The 22,365-nt window shown below is 45.6% G+C and overlaps 5 pseudogenes; all 5 read left to right on the forward strand.

The window, feature by feature from the left end:
- The first annotated feature begins 405 nt into the window (after positions 1-405).
- LOC102433742 lies at positions 406-1,016 on the forward strand (annotated as a pseudogene).
- A 3,934-nt stretch (positions 1,017-4,950) lies between these two features.
- On the forward strand, positions 4,951-5,583 carry LOC102434050 (annotated as a pseudogene).
- A 3,536-nt stretch (positions 5,584-9,119) lies between these two features.
- On the forward strand, positions 9,120-9,717 carry LOC111822985 (annotated as a pseudogene).
- A 3,993-nt stretch (positions 9,718-13,710) lies between these two features.
- LOC102434678 lies at positions 13,711-14,181 on the forward strand (annotated as a pseudogene).
- Positions 14,182-20,084: 5,903 nt separating this feature from the next.
- LOC111823767 lies at positions 20,085-20,679 on the forward strand (annotated as a pseudogene).
- Positions 20,680-22,365: the final 1,686 nt, after the last annotated feature.

The following is a 22,365-nucleotide window of genomic DNA, read 5'->3' on the forward strand; positions in this document are numbered from 1 at the left end:
TACTGTTCTTAATATGTTTGCTCACCTTCTTGGCGCTATGTGTTTTAACCAAGGTCACCTCTCTGAGAAAGGTTGTTTCCCCAGGTAGGCATTTTTCCCTAAAATCAGGGAGGGAATCAAAACCCTTAAGGAAGTGGCAGGCGGGTAGTTAATCACTTTAACTAGGAACAATCACGCTTAAGCTACATAATCTCTACTCCCTTGAATGGAGATGAGAAACACCCTAACCTTTGGAATAGAAATTGATAGGATTAAAATCAACTGGTATAAATACAGATGTAACCAGACCATAAAACACAGAAGCTGTGTAAGTGGCCTGGTTCTCCACCTTTTTCCTTTTGGTTCTGCTGACGCTGCCCAGCTCTCCTCAGCCTCCGGCCTGCTCTCTCCTTAAGACCGAGCACCATGCCTTCAATTAAGTTGCAGAGTTCTGATGGAGAGATATTTGAAGTTGATGTGGAAACTGCCAAACAATCTGTGACTATCAAGACCATGTTAGAAGATTTGGGACTGGATGATGAAGGTGATGATGACCCAGTTCCTCTACCAAATGTGGATGCAGCAATATTACAAAAGCTCCTTCAGTGGTGCACCCACCACAGGGACGACCCTCCTCCTCCTCCTGAGGATGATGAGAACAAAGAAAATCGAACAGATGATATTCCTGCTTGGGACCAAGAATTCCTCAAAGTTGACCAAGGAACACTATTTGAACTAACTCTGGCTGCAAACTATTTAGACATCAAAGGTTTGCTTGATGTCACATGCAAGACTGTTGCCAATATGATCAAGGGGAAAACCCCTGAAGAGATTTGCAAGACCTTCAATATAAAACATGACTTTACTAAAGAACAGGAAGCCCAGGTCCGCAAAGAGTACCAGTGGTGTGAAGAGAAGTGAAAAGTGGTGCCTGACACTGTAACACTGGAAGGATTGCTCCAAATACTAGTTGCCCTGCTCTGTTTATAATTGTTAATATTAGGCAAACAGTAGACAAATGCAGCAGCAAGTCAATTGTATTAGCAGAATATTGTCTTACCAATGGACATGGGCAACAGGGGGATGGGAGCATGAGTGTGTAGGGGGATAAGGACACATTTGTAATACCTTAACTAATAAAAACAATAAAAATACATAAAAAACAACAAAAAAGAATATTGTCTTCATTGCATGTGTAGATCGGGTACAGATTCCAAACATATGGCTGAGTTTCTTCCAACATGACCAAAATATCTGTTTCCTTTGCTCTGATTAATATTAAATTGTGGGTTCTCTATAGATAGTGGCATTTTGGGCTTTCTCTTTTTGCAAAGTGATTTCTGCCTAGTTTATTGTCCAGTTAACTTTAGTTTAGTAACTTTTCAAAAGGTGGTACTGTAAATAAAACAACTTGTAAAAGTTGTCTGAGGAAAAAACAATTAGAAAAATAATTTAAAAAAAAAGAAACACCAACAGAACCTGGCTAGGCTGCTTATCAACGGAATGCTGTCTCCGTGTCATTTCTTCCTCACACACTCTGTCCATACCTATGGGAACCCCTGGACCAGCTGGGGTTGGACCCCAACAATTGGCGCCCAAACAGGAACCCCCAAGGTTAGCCCCCCGCTCTCGGGATGGATAGGACTGCAAGGTAGGGTACTGCTGACCCCCTTATAGAGGATAAGTAGAGTATGAGGGTGGAGAGTACAGAACCTAGATTGAGAAGATGGGTCATAATGAGTCTAAAGAAAAAAGACACTGTATTAATCTTTTAACACATATGCTTGCTAGCAGAGGAGTTAAGGTTACTCCCAGTCAGACAGAAAGTTTTATACAAGAAGTACGTCCATGTCTTCCTGAGGAAGGAACTATTAATTTGTAAACTTGGACTACAGCGGGAGAGCAATTACAGTATTATTAAAGAGACCATGTATCTGAGAAGGTCCCGGCAGATACCCTTTCCCTCTGGAATTTAATTCCTGACACCATGGTACCAGAGGCGGAAAGGGTTGAACTTTCTCAAACTTTCAATAGTCCCTCGGCTCCACCGAGAGTGGACACATCATTATTGTCCCGAACTCAATCTAAGTGCACTTTAGCTTATGCCTACTGATGGGAAGGAGAATAAATATCATCAACATGACCCTTGGTCCTTTCCAGTCAGTAGAGAGGAGAGAGGCCCTCCCATTCAAAACAGGCTCCCTAAATGAGAAAGGAAGCCTAAACTGAGCTTCTTGTCTAAATTTCAAAGAGCGATAAGTGAAGCTGATGCTAACGGAGATCTTGAATTCTCACTCTGCTTTCCAGTCGTGTATGAGAGTGAGGGGGACGACAACCCCACCCGGGAGCCTATACCTTACAAAATACTTAAAGAATTAAAGTGGGCCTGCTCTGAATATGGACCTCTAGCTCCTTACACACAAGCCTTGGTAGAAGCCCTAGCCAGTAAATGGGTGACTCCTTATGGTTGGTCACAGCTTTCTAAAGCCTGACTCTCAGGAGGCGATTACTTATTATGGAAAACTGGATAGGCTGATCTTGTTAACAGAGATGTAGCCACTAGCAAAAATTGCAGAGAAGGAATAACCCTAGACATGATTGTAGGAGAAGGTGACCTTATGTCTCACTGTCCAAGGTCTCTGCCTCACCCTAGCACACCTGACCAGTGCCCATCTGCAGCAGATGTGCAGCCCAGACCTGGGACAACCTGTCCATTGGGAGGAATAACATATGCCACCTTACTGTCTGTCCATATAGCCCAGCTTTGCCCCACATCTCCTTTCCTTTTTCTTTTTTTTTCTTCTTTTTTTAATCTGACTACTTATTTGCTGATTCTTTGGCCTTTCTCCTTCTCTGCTGAACATAGCCTTTTCTAGAATCTACCAACCCTACTGTTCCAGGAAGGGCACCACCCTTTTCTGCCCTATATGGTATATGCCCCATAGGTGGAGTTGTCTTGTGCCAAGAGCCTGACATCCTAGGCTGAGAAAGTCCTGTCCCGGGACTAGAAGCTGACAGGCCATTTCTCGCATGTTTTGTATTGGTCCCACCTGCACTTGTGTCAAGAGGGACCCTCTTCTCACAGTCCATTTGCAGGAGATGGGAACCCAAGGCAGGTGCTGGGCGTGGAGGCCACGCGGGTATAGGCTCCCAAGGAGACAGAACTGAACCTCTTGCAGGGGGGCGCTGCCCCTCCATCATCCACACACCTCACATCACCCTCCTTGGCCCCTGAGCGATGGCTGCATAACCAGAGATGCGTAACAGATGCATCAACAGAGGTGGGGCACAGACACTCACCCCCCCAAACTTTGCAGAGCCCTGAACCCTCACCCCTTCTGAGGGAGGTCTCCTGCCCCCATGGCTGCTTAGCTTCCCATGACCAGCTGAGATTGTGCTAGGGAGAGGGACTGCGCCATGGAAGGGTTACAGAATGTTACAGAATGTGCTGGGAGGGGGGACTGACATATGGAGAAGGATTGTGTTGCCAGGATATGAGGATTGTGTATGTGCTGGGAGGAGGGACTGACATATGGAGGGGTGGTTGCAGGGTTAGGAAACATGGAAGAAAAATTGCTAGATTGTCTTAGAGCAGTCAGGTGTGACTCTGTTTACCCCCCCCCCCCCTTTGTGCTTATGAACTTTCTGTGAATTTCTAAGGTAACACTGTTTTGCTATAAAAATCATAATGCACACTTGCTCTTTGCCACATGCCACGAGGCTTCCCAGAGGGGGAAGGTACGGGCTGTGGTCAGCTGGCCAGCTTAATAAAAGGCTTTCAAATTTAAATTCTGAGTCGGTGGTCTATCTCCTTGAGCCAACCCATAACAAGATCGGGACCCAGGTAAAGACAGAGACTGGCTGACAGCAGCTGCCCTCTCACTGCAACAGGACTTGTTTGCCATTTCTACCTTGGACCACAGGGAAAGGGGAAGCTGAAGGAAAGGGCTGTGTCAGAATTCTGCCTTCTTCCCTTTCTTCTCCCTCTTTCTTTCTAAACACTTCCATGCCTTGTAGTTCTTTTGCTTTCTCTTCTTTTTCTCTCTACTGCCCTCCATCTCCGCCGCCTCCTCCTCCTCCCCCGTATCGTCCATATTGGCCGGCCCCGAGGGCACAGCTGACACCTCCCTGGACAATGACACCACCATATAGCAGGGCCTTGATGGACCCATGATCCAGCCCTTCAGCGCACTGATGCTTAGGGAAGCCGGTCGCCAATGATGCAGCCTGCTTGCCAGATCAACAAGGACAACCAAACCCCCGCCTAGAGGACAGATAAAATCCCTTGACTGAAGAGGCCAGCAAACTTCTACAGGAACAAGGCTCCTTGTGCACTCCATCCACTCTGTTCAAAGCTATGATCACTATCATTGCTTGTCGGTCTTCTTTTGAGTCCTAAACAAAGCAATCCAAGAGGTGGCTGCTGATTTACATGTATTCTAATTTAAAAAAATAAAAAAAGGGGGAATTGGCTGGAAGCCAGTCCATCCATGCTGCTTGACACAGTCGCTGCAGGGAAGAAACATCTGCACAGCATATGTTTCAAGGGACCTGGCATATAGGGCATACTGTTCTTAATATGTTTGCTCACCTTCTTGGCCCTATGTGTTTTAACGAAGGTCACCTCTCTGAGAAAGGTTGTTTCCCCAGGTAGGCATTTTTCCCTGAAATCAGGGAGGGAATCAAAACCCTTAAGGAAGTGGCAGGCGGGTAGTTAATCACTTTAACTAGGAACAATCACGCTTAAGCTACATAATCTCTACTCCCTTGAATGGAGATGAGAAACACCCTAACCTTTGGAATAGAAATTGATAGGATTAAAATCAACTGGTATAAATACAGATGTAACCTGACCATAAAACACAGAAGCTGTGTAAGTGGCCTGGTTCTCCACCTTTTTCCTTTTGGTTCTGCTGACGCTGCCCCATTCTCCTCAGCCTCCGGCCCGCACTCTCCTTGAGACCGAGCACCATGCCTTCAGTTAAGTTGCAGAGTTCTGATGGAGAGATATTTGAAGTTGATGTGGAAACTGCCAAACAATCTGTGACTATCAGGACCATGTTAGAAGATTTGGGACTGGATGATGAAGGTGATGATGACCCAGTTCCTCTACCAAATGTTGATGCAGCAATATTACAAAAACTCCTTCAGTGGTGCACCCACCACAGGGATGACCCTCCTCCTCCTGAGGATGATGAGAACAAAGGAAAGGGGACAGGTGATATTCCTGTTTGGGACCAAGAATTCCTCAAAGTTGACCAAGGAACACTATTTGAACTAACTCTGGCTGCAAACTATTTAGACATCAAAGGTTTGCTTGATGTCACATGCAAGACTGTTGCCAATATGATCAAGGGGAAAACCACTGAAGAGATTCGCAAGACCTTCAATATAAAACATGACTTTACTGAGGAACAGGAAGCCCAGGTCCGCAGAGAGTACCAGTGGTGTGAAGAGAAGTGAAAAGTGGTGCCTGACACTGTAACACTGGAAGGATTGCTCCAAATACTAGTTGCCCTGCTCTGTTTATAATTGTTAATATTAGGCAAACAGTAGACAAATGCAGCAGCAAATCAATTGTATTAGCAGAATATTGTCTTACCAATGGACATGGGCAACAGGGCGATGGGAGCGTGAGTGTGTAGGGGGATAGGACACATTTGTAATACCTTAACTAATAAAAACAATAAAAAAACATAAAAAAACAACAGAAAAGAATATTGTCTTCATTGCATGTGTAGATCAGGTACAGATTCCAAACATATGGCTGAGTTTCTTCCAATATGACCAAAATATTTATTTTCCTTGCTCTGAATAATATTAAATTGTGGGTTCTCTATAGATAGTGACATTTTGGGCTTTCACTTTATGCAAAGTGTTTTCTGCCTAGTTTATTGTCCAGTTAACTTTAGTTTAGTGACTTTTCAGAAGGTTGTACTGTAAATGAATCAACTTGTAAAAGTTGTCTGAGGAAAAAAAAATTAGAGAAAAAAGTAAAAAAAAAAAAAAAACCTCAACAGAACCTGTCTAGGCTGCTTATCAACGGAACGCTGTCTCTGTGTCATTCCAGCCTCACACACTCTTTCCACACCTTTGGGAACCCCTGGACAAGCTGGGGTTGGACCCCAACAATTGGCGCCCAAACAGGGACCCCAAAGGTTAGCCCCCCGCTCTCAGAATGGATAGGACTGCACCGTAGGGTACTGCTGCCCCCTTATACAGGATAAATAGGGTAAGAGGGTGGATAGTACAGAACCTAGTTTGAGAAGATGGGTCATACTGAGTCTAAAGAAAAAAGACTCTGTATTAATCTTTTAACACATATGCTTGCTAGCAGAGGAGTTAAGGTTACTCCCAGTCTGACAGAAAGTTTTATACAAGAAGTATTTCCATGGCTTCCTGAGGAAGGAACTATTAATTTAGAAACTTGGACTACAGTGGGAGAGCAATTAAAGAATTATTACAGAGACCATGTATCTGAGAAGGGCCCAGCAGATACCCTTTCCCTCTGGAATTTAATTCCTGACACCTTGGTACCAGAAGCTGAAACGGTTGAACTTTCTCAAACTTCCAATAGTCCCTCGGCTCCACCGAGAGTGGACACATCACTACTGTCTCCACCTCAAACTAAGAGCAATTTAGCTTATGCCTACTGATCGGGAGGAGAATAAATATCATCAACATGACCCTTGGTCCTTTCCAGTCAGTAGAGAGGAGAAAAGCCCTCCCATTCAAAACAGGCTCCCTAAATGAGAAAGGAAGCCTAAACTGAGCTCCATGTCTAAATTTCAAAGAGCGATAAGAGAAGCTGATGCTAATGGAGATCTTGAATTCTCACTCTGCTTCCCAGTCGTGTATGAGAGTGAGGGGGACGACAACCCCACCCGGGAGCCTATACCTTACAAAATACTTAAAGAATTAAAATGGGCCTGCTCTGAATATGGACCTCTAGCTCCTTACACACAAACCTTGGTAGAAGCCCTAGCCAGTCAGTGGGTGACTCCTTATGATTGGACACAGGTTTGTAAAGCCTGTCTCTCAGGAGTTGATTACTTATTATTGAAAACTGGATAGGCTGATCTTGTTAAGAGAGCTGTAGCCCCTAGAAAAAATTCCAGAGGATGAAATACCCTAGACATGATTGTAGGAGAAGGTGACCTTATGTCTCACTGCCCACGGTCTCTGCCTCACCCTAGCACACCTGACCAGTGCCCGTCTGCAGCAGATGTGCAGCCCAGAGCTGGAACAACCTGTCCATTGGGAGGATCACATGTGCCGCCTTTCTGTCTGTCCATATATCCCAGCTTTGCCCCACATCTCCTTTCCTTTTTCTTTTCTTTTTTTCCTTTTTTAATCTGACTACTTGTTTGCTGGTTCTTTGGCCTTTCTCTTTCTCTGCTGAACACAGCCGCTTCTAGAATCTACCAACCCTACTGTTCCAGGAAGTGCACCACAATTTTCTGGCGTATCTGGTATATGCCCCATATGTGGAGTTGTCTTGTGCCAAGACCCTGGCATCCAGGGCTCAGAAAGCCCTGTCTCGGCACTACAAGCTGACAGGCTATTCCTCTCATTTTTTGTATTGGCCCCACTTGCCCTGCTGTCAAGAGGGACCCTCTACTCACAGTCCATTTGAAGGAGAGGGGAGCCAAAGTCAGGTGCTGTGCGTGGAGGCCACGGGGGCTAAGGCTCCCAAGGAGACAGAACTGAACGTCTTGCAGGGGGGTGCTGCCCCTCCCTCATTCACACACCTCACATCACCCTCCTTGGCCCCGGAGGGATGGCTGCATAACCAGAGACGGGTAAGTGTCCTCAGGGAAGGAACAACCTAAGACAGGCACAGTTGCAGAGGGTCCATTAGGAGACAATTTGGGGGTTAACAGAGGTGGGGCACAGACCCTCACTCCCCCAAACTATGCAGAGCCCTGAACCCTCATCCCTTCTAGGGAGGTCTCCTGCCCCCATGGCTGCTTAGCTTCCCATGACCAGCTCAGATAGGTACCCAGGTAAAGACAGACACTGGCTGACCGCAGCTGCCCTCTCACTGCAACAGGACTTGTTTGCCATATCTACCTTGGACCACAGGGAAAGGGGAAGCTGAAGGAAAGGGCTGTGTCAGAATGCTGCCTTCTTCCCTTTCTTCTCCCTCTTTTTTCTAAACACTTCCATGCCTTGTAGTTCTTTTGCTTTCTCTTCTTTTTCTCTCTACTGCCCTCCATCTTCAACACCTCTTCCTCCTCCATGATATTGTCCATATCAGCCAACCCGAGGGCACAGCTGACTCCTCCCCGAACAATGACACCATCATCAAGCACGGCCTTGATGGACCCATAATCCAGCCCTTCAGTGGGCTGATGCTTTGGGAAGCCGATCGCCAATGATGCCGCCTGCTTGCCAGATCAACAAGGACAACCAAACCCCCGCCTAGAGGACAGATGAAATCCCTTGACTGAAGAGGCCAGCAAACTTCTACAGGAACAAGGCTCCTCATGCACTCCATCCACTCTGTTCATAGCTATGATCACTATCATTGCTTGTCAGTCTTCTTTTAAGTCTTAAACAAAACAATCCAAGAGGTGGCTGCTGATTTACATGTATTCTAATTTAAAAAAATAAAAAAGGGAGAATTGGCTGGAAGCCAGTCCATCCTTGCTGCTTGACACAGTCGCTGCAGGGAAGAAACATCTGCACAGCATATGTTTCAAGGGACCTGGCATATAGGGCATACTGTTCTTTATATGTTTGCTCACCTTCTTGGCGCTATGTGTTTTAACCAAGGTCACCTCTCTGAGAAAGGTTGTTTCCCCAGGTAGGCATTTTTCCCTAAAATCAGGGAGGGAATCAGAAGCCTTAAGGAAGTGGCAGGCGGGTAGTTAATCACTTTTACTAGGAACAATCACGCTTAAGCTACATAATCTTTACTCCCTGGAATGGAGATAAGAAACGCCCTAAACTTTGGAATAAAAATTGATAGGATTAAAATTAATTAAAATCAATGGGTATAAATAGAGATGTAACCAGACCATAAAACACAGAAGCTGGCTAAGTGGCCTGGTTCTCCACCTTTTTCCTTTTGGTTCTGCTGACGCTGCCCGGTTCTCCTCAGCCTCCGGCCTGCTCTCTCCTTGAGACCGAGCACCATGCCTTCAATTAAGTTGCAGAGTTCTGATGGAGAGATATTTGAAGTTGATGTGGAAACTGCCAAACAATCTGGGACTATCAAGACCATGTTAGAAGATTTGGGACTGGATGATGAAGGTGATGATGACCCAGTTCATCTACCAAATGTTGATGCAGCAATATTACAAAAGCTCCTTCAGTGGTGCACCCACCACAGGGATGACCCTCCTCCTCCTCCTGAGGATGATGAGAACAAAGGAAAGCGGACAGATGATATTCCTGTTTGGGACCAAGAATTCCTCAAAGTTGACCAAGGAACACTATTTGAACTAACTCTGGCTGCAAACTATTTAGACATCAAAGGTTTGCTTGATGTCACATGCAAGACTGTTGCCAATATGATCAAGGGGAAAACCACTGAAGAGATTTGCAAGACCTTCCATATAAAACATGACTTTACTGAGGAACAGGAAGCCCAGGTCCGCAGAGAGTACCAGTGGTGTGAAGAGAAGTGAAAAGTGGTGCCTGACACTGTAACACTGGAAGGATTGCTCCAAATACTAGTTGCCCTGCTCTGTTTATAATTGTTAATGTTAGGCAAACAGTAGACAAATGCAGCAGCAAGTCAATTGTATTAGCAGAATATTGTCTTACCAATGGACATGGGCAGCAGGGGTATGGGAGCATGCGTGTGTAGGGGGATGAGGACACATTTGTAATACCTTAACTAATAAAAACAATAAAAAAACATAAAAAACAACAAAAAAGAATATTGTCTTCATTGCATGTGTAGATCGGGTACAGATTCCAAACATATGGCTGAGTTTCTTCCAACATGACCAAAACATCTATTTTCTTTGCTCTGAATAATATTAAATTGTGGGTTCTCTATAGATAGTGGCATTTTGGGCTTTCCTTTTTTGCAAAGCGATTTCTGCCTAGTTTATTGTCCAGTTAACTTTATTTTAGTGACTTTTCAAAAGGTGGTACTGTAAATAAAACAACTTTTAAAAGTTGTCTGAGGAAAAAACAATTAGAAAAAAAATTTAAAAAAAAAAACCTCAACAGAACCTGGCTAGGCTGCTGATCAATGGAACGCTGTCTCCATCTCATTCCTTCCTCACACACTCTATCCACACCTTTGGGAACCACTGGACCAGCTGGGGTTGGACCCCAACAATTGGCGCCCAAACAGGGACCCCCAGGTTAGCCCCCCACTCTTGGAATGGATAGGACTGCAACGTAGGGTACTGCTGACCCCCTTATAGAGGATAAGTAGGGTAAGAGGGTGGATAGTACATAACCTAGATTGAGAAGATGGGTCATACTGGGACTAAAGAAAAAAGACACTGTATTAGTCTTTTAACACATATGCTTGCTAGCAGAGGAGTTAAGGTTACTCCCAGTCAGACAGAAAGTTTTATACAAGAAGTATGTCCATGCTTCCTGAGGAAGGAACTATTAATTTAGAAACTTGGACTACAGTGGGAGAGCAATTAAAGAATTATCACAGAGACCATGTATCTGAGAAGGTCCCGGCAGATACCCTTTCCCTCTGGAATTTAATTCCTGACACCTTGGTACCAGAGGCTGAAACGGTTGAACTTTCTCACACTTTAAATAGTCGCTCCACCGAGAGTGGACACATCATTACTGTCTCCACCTCAATCTAAGTGAAATTTAGCTTATGCCTACTGATCGGGAGGAGAATAAATATCATCAACATGACCCTTGGTCCTTTCCAGTCAGTAGAGAGGAGAGAGGCCCTCCCATTCAAAACAGGCTCCCTAAATGAGAAAGGAAGCCTAAACAGAGCTCCATGTCTAAATTTCAAAGAGCGATAAGAGAAGCTGATGCTAACGGAGATCTTGAATTCTCACTCTGCTTCCCAGTCATGTATGAGAGTGAGGGGGACGACAACCCCACCCGGGAGCCTATACCTTACAAAATACTTAAAGAATTAAAATGGGCCTGCTCTGAATATGGACCTCTAGCTCCTTACACACAAACCTTGGTAGAAGCCCTAGCCAGTCAGTGGGTGACTCCTTATGATTGGACACAGGTTTGTAAAGCCTGTCTCTCAGGAGGTGATTACTTATTATGGAAAACTGGATAGGCTGATCTTGTTAAGAGAGCTGTAGCCACTAGCAAAAATTCAGGAGGAGGAATAACCCTAGACATGATTGTAGGAGAAGGTGACCTTATGTCTCACTGCCCACGGTCTCTGCCTCACCCTAGCACACCTGACCAGTGCCGGTCTGCAGCAGATGTGCAGCCCAGAGCTGGAACAACCTGTCCATTGGGAGGAATAACATGTGCCGCCTTTCTGTCTGTCCATATATCCCAGCTTTGCCCCACATCTCCTTTCCTTTTTCTTTTCTTTTTTTCATTTTTTAATCTGACTACTTGTTTGCTGGGTCTTTGGCCTTTCTCCTTCTCTGCTGAACACAGCCTTTTCTAGAATCTATCAACCCTACTGTTCCAGGAAGGCACCACCCTTTTCTGGCATATCTGGTATATGCCCCATAGGTGGAGTTGTCTTGTGCCAAGAGCCTGACATCCTGGGCTGAGAAAGCCCTGTTCCGGGACTACATGCTGACAGGCCATTTCTCGCGTGTCTTGTATTGGTCCCACCTGTCCTTGTGTGAAGAGGGACACTCTTCTCACAGTCCATTTGCAGGAGAGGGGACCCTAAGGCAGGTGCTGGGCATGGAGGCCACGCGGGTATAGGCTCCCAAGGAGACAGAACTGAACCTCTTGCAGGGGGGCGCTGCCCCTCCCTCATTCACACACCTCATATCACCCTCCTTGGCCCCTGAGCGTTGGCTGCATAACGAGAGACGGGTAAGTTTCCTCAGGGAAGGAACAACATTAAGACAGGCACAGTTGCAGAGGGGCCATCAGGAGACAATTTGGGGGTCAACAGAGGTAGGGCACAGACCCTCACCCCCCCAAACTTTGCAGAGCCCTGAACCCTCACCCCTTCCGAGGGAGGTCTCCTGCCCCCATGGCTGCTTAGCTTCCCATGACCAGCTGAGATTGTGCTAGGGTGAGGGACTGCCCCATGGAAGGGTTACAGAATGTTACAGAATGTGCTGGGAGGGGGGACTGACGTATGGAGAAGGATTGTGTTGCCAGGATATGAGGATTGTGTATGTGCTGGGAGGAGGGACTGACATATGGAGGGGGGGTTGCAGGGTTAGGAAACATGGAAGAAAAGTTGCTAGATTGTCTTAGAGCAGTCAGGTGTGACTCTGTTTACCCCCCCCCCTTTGTGCTTATGAACTTTCTGTGAATTTCTAAGGTAACACTGTTTTGCTATAAAAATCATAATGCACACTTGCTCTTTGCCACATGCCACGAGGCTTCCCAGAGGGGGAAGGTACGGGCTGTGGTCAGCTGGCCAGCTTAATAAAAGGCTTTCAAATTTAAATTCTGAGTCGGTGGTCTATCTCCTTGAGCCAACCCATAACAAGATCGGGACCCAGGTAAAGACAGAGACTGGCTGACAGCAGCTGCCCTCTCACTGCAACAGGACTTGTTTGCCATTTCTACCTTGGACCACAGGGAAAGGGGCAGCTGAAGGAAAGGGCTGTGTCAGAATGCTGCCTTCTTCCCTTTCTTCTCCCTCTTTCTTTCTAAACACTTCCATGCCTTGTAGTTCTTTTGCTTTCTCTTCTTTTTCTCTCTACTGCCCTCCATCTCCGCCGCCTCCTCCTCCTCCCCCGTATGGTCCATATTGGCCGGCCCCAAGGGCACAGCTGACACCTCCCTGGACAATGACACCACCATATAGCAGGGCCTTGATGGACCCATGATCCAGCCCTTCAGCGCACTGATGCTTAGGGAAGCCGGTCGCCAATGATGCCGCCTGCTTGCCAGATCAACAAGGACAACCAAACCCCCGCCTAGAGGACTGATGAAATCCCGTGACTGAAGAGGCCAGCAAACTTCTACAGGAACAAGGCTCCTTGTGCACTCCATCCACTCTGTTCATAGCTATGATCACTATCATTGCTTGTCAGTCTTCTTTTGAGTCTTAAACAAAACAATCCAAGAGGTGGCTGCTGATTTATATGTATTCTAATTAAAAAAAATAAAAAAGGGGGAATTGGCTGGAAGCCAGGCCAACCTTGCTGCTTGACAAAGACGCTGCAGGGAAGAAACATCTGCACAGCATATGTTTCAAGGGACCAGGCATATAGGGCATACTGTTCTTTATATGTTTGCTCCCCTTCTTGGCACTATGTGTTTTAACCAAGGTCACCTCTCCGAGAAAGGTTGTTTCCCAAGGTAGGGATTTTTCCCTGAAATCAGGGAGGGAATCAGAACCCTTAAGGAAGTGCCAGGCGGGTAGTTAATCACTTTAACTAGGAACAATCACGCTTAAGCTACATAATCTTTACTCCCTGGAATGGAGATAAGAAACGCCCTAAACTTTGGAATAAAAATTGATAGGATTAAAATAAATTAAAATCAATGGGTATAAATAGAGATGTAACCAGACCATAAAACACAGAACCTGGCTCTCCACCGTTTTCCTTTTGGTTCTGCTGACGCTGCCCCACTCTCCTCAGCCTTTGGCCCGCTCTCTCCTTGAGACCAAGCACCATGCCTTCAATTAAGTTGCAGAGTTCTGATGGAGAGATATTTGAAGTTGATGTGGAAACTGCCAAACAATCTGTGACTATCAGGACCATGTTAGAAGATTTGGGACTGGATGATGAAGGTGATGATGACCTTGTTCCTCTACCAAATGTGGATGCAGCAATATTACAAAAGCTCCTTCAGTGGTGCACCCACCACAGGGATGACCCTCCTCCTCCTGAGGATGATGAGAACAAAGGAAAGCGGACAGATGATATTCCTGCTTGGGACCAAGAATTCCTCAAAGTTGACCAAGGAACACTATTTGAACTAACTCTGGCTGCAAACTATTTAGACATCAAAGGTTTGCTTGATGTCACATGCAAGACTGTTGCCAATATGATCAAGGGGAAAACCCCTGAAGAGATTCGCAAGACCTTCAATATAAAAAATGACTTTACTAAAGAACAGGAAGCCCAGGTCTGCAGAGAGTAACAGTGGTGTGAAGAGAAGTGAACAGTGGTGCCTGACACTGTAACACTGGAAGGATTGCTCCAAATACTAGTTGCCCTGCTCTGTTTAGAATTGTTAATGTTAGGCAAACAGTAGACAAATGCAGCAGCAAATCAATTGTATTAGCAGAATATTGTCTTACCAATGGACATGGGCAACAGGGGGATGGGAGCATGAGTGTGTAGGGGGATGAGGACACATTTGTAATACCTTAACTAATAAAAACAATAAAAATACATAAAAAACAACAAAAAAGAATATTGTCTTCATTGCATGTGTAGATCGGGTACAGATTCCAAACATATGGCTGAGTTTCTTCCAACATGACCAAAATATCTGTTTTCTTTGCTCTGATTAATATTAAATTGTGGGTTCTCTATAGATAGTGGCATTTTGGGCTTTCTCTTTTTGCAAAGCGATTTCTGCCTAGTTTATTGTCCAGTTAACTTTAGTTTAGTGACTTTTCAAAAGGTGGTACTGTAAAGAAAGCAACTTGTAAAAGTTGTCTGAGGAAAAACCAATTAGAAAAATAATTTAAAAAAAAGAAACACCAACAGAACCTGGCTAGGCTGCTTATCAATGGAATGCTGTCACCGTGTCATTTCTTCCTCACACACTCTGTCCATACCTATGGGAACCCCTGGACCAGCTGGGGTTGGACTCCAACAATTGGCGCCCAAACAGGGACCCCCAAGGTTAGCCCCCCCTCTCGGGATGGATAGGACTGCAACGTAGGGTACTGCTGACCCCCTTATAGAGGATAAGTAGAGTATGAGGGTGGATAGTACAGAACCTAGATTGAGAAGATGGGTCATACTGGGACTAAAGAAAAAAGACACTGTATTAATCTTTTAACACATATGCTTGCTAGCAGAGGAGTTAAGGTTACTCCCAGTCAGACAGAAAGTTTTATAAAAGAAGTACGTCCATGCTTCCTTAGGAAGGAACTATTAATTTAGAAACTTGGACTACAGTGGGAGAGCAATTAAAGAATTATTACAGAGACCATGTATCTGAGAAGGTCCCGGCAGATACCCTTTCCCTCTGGAATTTAATTCCTGACACCATGGTACCAGAGGCTGAAACGGTTGAACTTTCTCAAACTTGAAATAGTCCCTCGGCTCCACCGAGAGTGGACACATAATTATTGTCTCCACCTCAATCTAAGTGCAATTTAGCTTATGCCTACTGATCGGGAGGAGAATAAATATCATCAACATGACCCTTGGTCCTTTCCAGTCAGTAGAGAGGAGAGAGGCCCTCCCATTCAAAACAGGCTCCCTAAATGAGAAAGGAAGCCTAAACTGAGCTCCACGTCTACATTTCAAAAAGCGATAAGAGAAGCTGATGCTAACGGAGATCTTGAATTCTGAGTCTGCTTCCCAGTCGTGTATGAGAGTGAGGGGGACGACAACCCCACCCGGGAGCCTATACCTTACAAAATACTTAAAGAATTAAAATGGGCCTGCTCTGAATATGGACCTCTAGCTCCTTACACACAAACCTTGGTAGAAGCCCTAGCCAGTAAATGGTTGACTCCTTATGGTTGGTCACAGCTTTCTAAAGCCTGTCTCTCAGGAGGCGATTACTTATTATGGAAAACTGAATATGATGATCTTGCTAAGAGAGCTGTAGCCACTAGCAAAAATTCCAGAGCAGGAATAACCCTAGACATGATATTAGGAGAAGGTGATTTCATCATGACTCAGGAGCAAATGTATATGCCCAAATAGGCACTTATTAAAGTAACCACTTGTGCAGTAAATGCCTGGATATCTCTACCTTGTACAGTAGGAAAAACAACCACCCTTACAGAGGTTAAACAGAAGGTCGAGTAACCCTATCAGGATTTCTTTTCTTGCCTCATACAGTCAGTTAAGAGAGTAATCACTAATGAAGAGGCAGCCGATATCCTAATCAAACAACTGGCTTTTGAAAATGCTAATAATACCTGTTAGGCTTTATTTAGGCTGATTTGCAGAACAGGAGCTATAAGTGATGTTATCAAACAGTGTGCCTATGTAAGTCCAGCTTACATAGGAGGAGAATAACCTCAATATGTACAGGGCATAGGACAAGTCAGCAATAATACAGGAAATAAAAGAAATATGAACTGCTACTCTTGTGGCTTATCTGGGCACTTTAGCAGGGAATGCCCAGATAAAAATAATAATAATCAGACCAGATGGCAAGCTCCTCGACAGCCTTTGGAAATACATCAGGGAATAATATGAATCCTCCAAAAACTGTTTGTCCCCAATGTCAGACAGGATTCCATTGGGCAAAGGAATCCTGTAGATCAAAATACCAAAGAAATGGTTGGCCTTTAAATTCTACAAACCGCTCCCAAGAAGGTTGTATCCCATCATCTCAATTGGGAAACTAGAGAGGGGGCCAGCACCAGGCCCCTGCAATAATAGGGGTATCAACCCTCAACCTTTCAGCAAATTTCAATCAGTCAGTGACCTCTTCAGGGTAACCCCAGGCAGTGCAGGATTGGACCTCCATTCAACCACCCACGCAATAGTAACCCCAGACTCGCCAGTAGCAGCCATTCCTACAGGAGTGTCCAGGCCACTGCCTGAGGGATCTCTAGGTTTAATATTAGGACAGAGCTCCACCTCATTCCTGGGAATCTTAGTCATCCCAGGAGTTGTTGATGCAGGCTACACAGGAGAAATACAGATTTTACTTTCCCCACTCCCCACAACTACACAGATTCAGCCCAAACAGAGAATTGCCCAATTACTCCTGTTACCAACACATAATATAGGGACAACTGTTGCCCAGAAAGCCAGAGGGGCCGGAGGATTTGGATCTAGTGATGCAGCATTGTTGATAAGAAATTCATGCTGCTAGACCTACAAAAATTGTACAAATTCAGGGAAGACCAATTGAAGGTCTATTGGATACAGGGGCAGATATGTCCTGCATAGCGGGGAAGGATTGGCCCTCTTCAAGGCCCTCGTACACCACCTCCACTTCCCTAGTAGGACTAGGCAAGGCATCTCATGTAAAAAAGGGTTCTCAGATTTTAACTTGGGCTGATGAAGATCAACATTTAGGAACGTTCTGTCCCTATGTAATTACGACTATCCCCTTTACATTATGGGGAAGAGATATCTTGTCTCAAATGGGAGTTCTATTAGATAGCCCCAAAGGTGTTTGATGTACTTCTGCTTCCAAAAAATTACAAGAAAAGGAGTATAAATACTCCTATCCTCATCATTTTGTACAACATACTCTATTTGTAATTAATATACCCAATGTATATTCTGAGGTAAATTCCCCGATGTACAGACATTGGAACCCTGATCTAACTAAACCTAAAGCCCTCATTAAATGGAGAGACTTGCTTACAGGAGCCTGGAAGGGACCTGAGTTACTTGAACCTGGGGAAAGGGTATGCTTGTATATTTCCAGAGGACGCAGACTCACCTGTGTGGATGCCAGATCATCTAGTCTGACCTTATGTCTCACCGCCCACCGACTCTGCCTCACCCTAGCACACCTGACCAGTGCCCGTCTGCAGCAGATGTGCAGCCCTGAGCTGGAATAACCTGTCCATTGGGAGGATCTCATGTGCCGCCTTTCTGTCTGTCCATATATCCCAGGTTTGCCCCACATCTCCTTTCCTTTTTCTTTTCTTTTTTTTGTTTTTTAATCTGACTACTTGTTTGCTGGTTCTTTGGCCTTTCTGCTTCTCTGCTGAACACAGCCTTTCCTAGAATCTACCAACCCTACTGTTCCAAGTAGGGCACCACCCTTTTCTGGCGTATCTGGTATATGCCCCATAGGTGGAGTTGTCTTGTGCCAAGAGCCTGACATCCTGGGCTGAGAAAGCCCTGTTCCGGGACTACATGCTGACAGGCCATTTCTCGCGTGTCTTGTATTGGTCCCACCTGTCCTTGTGTGAAGAGGGACCCTCTTCTCACAGTCCATTTGCAGGAGAGGGGACCCTAAGGCAGGTGCTGGGCATGGAGGCCACGCGGGTATAGGCTCCCAAGGAGACAGAACTGAACCTCTTGCAGGGGGGCGCTGCCCCTCCCTCATTCACACACCTCACATCACCCTCCTTGGCCCCTGAGCGTTGGCTGCATAACGAGAGACGGGTAAGTTTCCTCAGGGAAGGAACAACATTAAGACAGGCACAGTTGCAGAGGGGCCATCAGGAGACAATTTGGGGGTCAACAGAGGTAGGGCACAGACCCTCACCCCCCCCCCAAACTTTGCAGAGCCCTGAACCCTCACCCCTTCCGAGGGAGGTCTCCTGCCCCCATGGCTGCTTAGCTTCCCATGACCAGCTGAGATTGTGCTAGGGTGAGGGACTGCCCCATGGAAGGGTTACAGAATGTTACAGAATGTGCTGGGAGGGGGGACTGACGTATGGAGAAGGATTGTGTTGCCAGGATATGAGGATTGTGTATGTGCTGGGAGGAGGGACTGACATATGGAGGGGGGGTTGCAGGGTTAGGAAACATGGAAGAAAAGTTGCTAGATTGTCTTAGAGCAGTCAGGTGTGACTCTGTTTACCCCCCCCCCCTTTGTGCTTATGAACTTTCTGTGAATTTCTAAGGTAACACTGTTTTGCTATAAAAATCATAATGCACACTTGCTCTTTGCCACATGCCACGAGGCTTCCCAGAGGGGGAAGGTATGGGCTGTGGTCAGCTGGCCAGCTTAATAAAAGGCTTTCAAATTTAAATTCTGAGTCAGTGGTCTATCTCGTTGAGCCAACCCATAACAAGATCGGGACCCAGGTAAAGACAGAGACTGGCTGACAGCAGCTGCCCTCTCACTGCAACAGGACTTGTTTGCCATTTCTACCTTGGACCACAGGGAAAGGGGAAGCTGAAGGAAAGGGCTGTGTCAGAATGCTGCCTTCTTCCCTTTCTTCTCCCTCTTTTTTCTAAACACTTCCATGCCTTGTATTTCTTTTGCTTTCTCTTCTTTCTCTCTATACTGCCCTCCATCTCCGCCTCCTCCTCCTCCTCCCCGGTATCATCCATATTGGCCGACCCAGAGGGCACAGCTGACTCCTCCCCGGACAATGACACCATCATCAAGCACGGCCTTGATGGACCCATGATCCAGCCCTTCAGTGGGCTGATGCTTCGGGAAGCCGGTCGCCAATGATGCCGCCTGCTTGCCAGATCAACAAGGACAACCAAACCCCCGCCTAGAGGACAGATGAAATCCCTTGACTGAAGAGGCCAGCAAACTTCTACAGGAACAAGGCTCCTCATGCACTCCATCCACTCTGTTCATAGCTATGATCACTATCATTGCTTGTCAGTCTTCTTTTAAGTCTTAAACAAAACAATCCAAGAGGTGGCTGCTGATTTACATGTATTCTAATTTAAAAAAATAAAAAAGGGAGAATTGGCTGGAAGCCAGTCCATCCTTGCTGCTTGACACAGTCGCTGCAGGGAAGAAACATCTGCACAGCATATGTTTCAAGGGACCTGGCATATAGGGCATACTGTTCTTTATATGTTTGCTCCCCTTCTTGGCGCTATGTGTTTTAACCAAGGTCACCTCTCTGAGAAAGGTTGTTTCCCGAGGTAGGCATTTTTCCCTGAAATCAGGGAGGGAATCAGAACCCTTAAGGAAGTGCCAGGCGGGTAGTTAATCACTTTAACTAGGAACAATCACGCTTAAGCTACATAATCTCTACTCCCTGGAAAAGAGATGAGAAACACCCTAACCTTTGGAATAGAAATAGATAGGATTAAAATCAACTGGAATAAATACAGGTGTAACCTGACCATAAAACAAAGAACCTGGGTAAGTGGCCTGGTTCTCCACCGTTTTCCTTTTGGTTCTGCTGACGCTGCCCCATTCTCCTCAGCCTCCGGCCCGCACTCTCCTTGAGACCGAGCACCATGCCTTCAGTTAAGTTGCAGAGTTCTGATGGAGAGATATTTGAAGTTGATGTGGAAACTGCCAAACAATCTGTGACTATCAGGACCATGTTAGAAGATTTGGGACTGGATGATGAAGGTGATGATGACCCAGTTCCTCTACCAAATGTGGATGCAGCAATATTACAAAAGCTCCTTCAGTGGTGCACCCACCACAGGGATGACCCTCCTCCTCCTGAGGATGATGAGAACAAAGGAAAGCGAACAGATGATATTCCTGTTTGGGACCAAGAATTCCTCAAAGTTGACCAAGGAACACTATTTGAACTAACTCTGGCTGCAAACTATTTAGACATCAAAGGTTTGCTTGATGTCACATGCAAGACTGTTGCCAATATGATCAAGGGGAAAACCCCTGAAGAGATTCGCAAGACCTTCAATATAAAAAACGACTTTACTGAGGAACAGGAAGCCCAGGTCCGCAAAGAGTACCAGTGGTGTGAAGGGAAGTGAAAAGTGGTGCCTGACACTGTAACACTGGAAGGATTGCTCCAAATACTAGTTGCCCTGCTCTGTTTATAATTGTTAATGTTAGGCAAACAGTAGACAAATGCAGCAGCAAGTCAATTGTATTAGCAGAATATTGTCTTACCAATGGACATGGGCAACAGGGCGATGGGAGCGTGAGTGTGTAGGGGGATAGGACACATTTGTAATACCTTAACTAATAAAAACAATAAAAAAACATAAAAAACAACAGAAAAGAATATTGTCTTCATTGCATTTGTAGATCGGGTACAGATTCCAAACATATGGCTGAGTTTTTTCCAGTCTGATCAAAATATCTTGTTTCTTTGCTCTGAATAAAACTGAATTGTGTGTTCTCTATAGATAGTGGCATTTTGGGCTTTCCTTTTTTGCAAAGTGATTTCTGCCTAGTTTATTGTCCAGTTAACTTTAGTTTAGTGACTTTTCAAAAGTTGGCATTGTAAATAAAACAACTTGGAAATGTTTTCTGAGGAAAAAACAAGAGAATAAAGGACATAACCTGGCTGAAGTTCCTAGACAGAACTTGGCTGGAGATCCTTGACAGAACTTGGATGGAGAACCTGGCTAGAGATCCTGGCTAGGCTGCTGATCAACTGAACGCTGTCTCCGTGTCATTCCTTCTCGCTGACTCTGTCCACACCTTTGGGGATCCCTGGACCTGCTGTGATCGGACCCCAACCCGGTATAAGAGGCATGACCGAGCCCCATCCGTGCAACCAGGGGGACTGAGAAACTTGCTCTCTCACAGCCTGTGATACCTAGAATTTCTCATCCTCTCCCAAGACATCTAATTCTTTAAGTAAAGAATAAGCTATTTTCCTAGTAGAGTAAAAATAGCAGTTTTATCACATGGTTAACACCTAGATTAAACAGCTAATGTTCTTTTCAAATGTATTTATGTCTTTACTGCTATTTCTGGGACGGATTTGAAAGCAAGTATCACTGATGACGTCATTTTATTGCTAGACCTTTCTGTATTCTTTCTGTAAGACCTGCTTGCACCCTTGCAATCAACGTTTGTGTCATGACAGATTCCGGAAATAACAGTAACAGATGATAGCAAGTTCGGAAACATGCTTTAGGGAGCAATTGAAAGAGAGGAAAGAGCTCAGGTTAATTACCGCCCACCACTAGGTGTTGGGGGCTGGGTGCTGGGTGCAGAAGGATGAATGTCTGTACTCCCCAGATGTGCCGCGCCAGCACGGCCAGGGGTGAATCTGAGGAGGGGCAGTGAAGGGTTGAAGAAAAGACAGACAGGAGAATACAGCTGGGGCTCGGTGGCTCTCCCCTGCCTGGATGAGGACACAAAAGACACAGCCTGCAAGTTGATGCTATATTTTATAGTCTGATTAACATAAGGGTAGATTAACACGTATACACATGTGCTTGTTTGGCAACACTTTCTGCACCTCCCACAGCTCATTTGCTACTTAGGAAGGAATTAGGGAGGGCTACAAGGTCAGGCTTCATTATGCTAGAAGAGCTCTGCCCTCCAGGCCGGGACTTGTTCGTGGCCCTGCCACAGGTCAGCCTGAGGCTTCACCCTAGCTGCTCCCTACACCTTGACAGCTGGACCAAGGCCTGGTCTGCAGCTTGTAAGGAGACAGAGAACCCCACACGCATCAGGGGAACCCTCCGTCAGCCACGCAGGCCTGCAGTGCAGTACCAAGTTTCTGGATGCTGAGTGTGTATAAACCAAGACCCTGCTGGTCATGAGCCTGGAAGGTGGCAAACATCCCAGCGATGTATGAAT

The sequence above is a fragment of the Myotis lucifugus genome, unplaced genomic scaffold, assembly GCF_000147115.1.
Source record: "Myotis lucifugus unplaced genomic scaffold, Myoluc2.0 scaffold_667, whole genome shotgun sequence".
In the NCBI taxonomy this organism is placed as follows: domain Eukaryota; kingdom Metazoa; phylum Chordata; class Mammalia; order Chiroptera; family Vespertilionidae; genus Myotis; species Myotis lucifugus.